Source organism: Dipodomys merriami, unplaced genomic scaffold (genome assembly GCF_024711535.1).
Source record: "Dipodomys merriami isolate MVZ:Mamm:240054 unplaced genomic scaffold, mDipMer1.0.p SCAF_16, whole genome shotgun sequence".
Taxonomy (NCBI): Eukaryota; Metazoa; Chordata; class Mammalia; order Rodentia; family Heteromyidae; genus Dipodomys; species Dipodomys merriami.
Window position 1 is genome coordinate 14,121,300 of NW_027202937.1, and position 1,089 is coordinate 14,122,388.

A 1,089-nucleotide genomic window follows, 5' to 3' on the forward strand; every position below is an offset into this window, starting at 1 on the left:
TTTTGGAATGTTTCTTTTGCTTCCTTTTATTTCCCAAAAAACTGGGCGAGACTCAATTGACTGCCAAGGAAATAATGAAGGAAACTGACGCAGGACGTGTTGATGGCTTTGAACTCTCAGTGGCTCAGACTGCTCCTTCCTCATTCTCCGAGTTTTCTTTCTCCAAGAGATAAATATCAGAGCCTACTCCCTGCACAGAATTAACCCTGATAGATACCATAGAGGTCTTGAAATAGCGTTCTACATATGGTTATCTTACTTTTTCATGTCTGGGGTTTGTGTAGGAGCCTTTTCTTGGTTGGGGTTACTGGGAGAAAGCCACACAACAATTGCGATAATTTCTGGAGTGGTGTGTTATTAAATTACTCTAGCTGGACAAGGTAACCTTAGGCCCTACAAGCAAAGCTTTCTCAGGGATGTGTACGAGGACTAGGTCACACAGTTGTTTCCGTAGTGTAGTGGTTATCACGTTCGCCTCACACGCGAAAGGTCCCCGGTTCGAAACCGGGCGGGAACATGTAGCGTTTTCTGTGTGTAAGCTTTTAGCTGCGGGCCGTTCCCACTTGTTTGCATTTACAAAAAGTAAAACAACACATAATAACTGTTGCTCTTTGCTTGAGAACGATTGGTTTTCTTAAAAGGCTCGGTCAGACAGTTGGTTGCATTTCCCGCTCTGAACCCCAAACAGCCAATCTCCCTCTTCCCCGCAGCCTCCTGCTAGCCTTCGGGGTCCGATGGTGCTGGGACACGTCATCCAACCTTGATCATTCGCCATATAAATACAATCAGCTCAATCAAGGGGTCGTAGACCCTTCCCCGGTGCCTTTACAGACGGTCCAGGACTTGACTGCGGGATTTTGTTCCAAAGCACGCGTTAAAGGCTCCCGGCTTACTTCTCGGGCGGCGCGGGGCGGGGCAGGGCAGGGCAGGGCTGAGCTGGGCGGGGCGTAGCGTGGACGGGCTGATTCCCGTCCCGGGGCTTTCGGAACCCCAGCTACTGACCAGTATCTCAGTGGCTTAGCGCGGTGTTCTTGGATCTCTCTCAGGGGCGGCAAAGCCCAGCGATGGGGAGATTTGCCTGTGAGCATC

The 1,089-nt window shown here is 50.3% G+C and overlaps 1 non-coding gene across 1 annotated transcript; it reads left to right on the top strand.

The window, feature by feature from the left end:
• The first annotated feature begins 444 nt into the window (after window positions 1–444).
• Window positions 445–517, top strand: Trnav-cac (transfer RNA valine (anticodon CAC)). Its single transcript has one exon. It is a non-coding gene; the product is annotated as a tRNA-Val (tRNA).
• The last annotated feature ends 572 nt before the right edge of the window (window positions 518–1,089 follow it).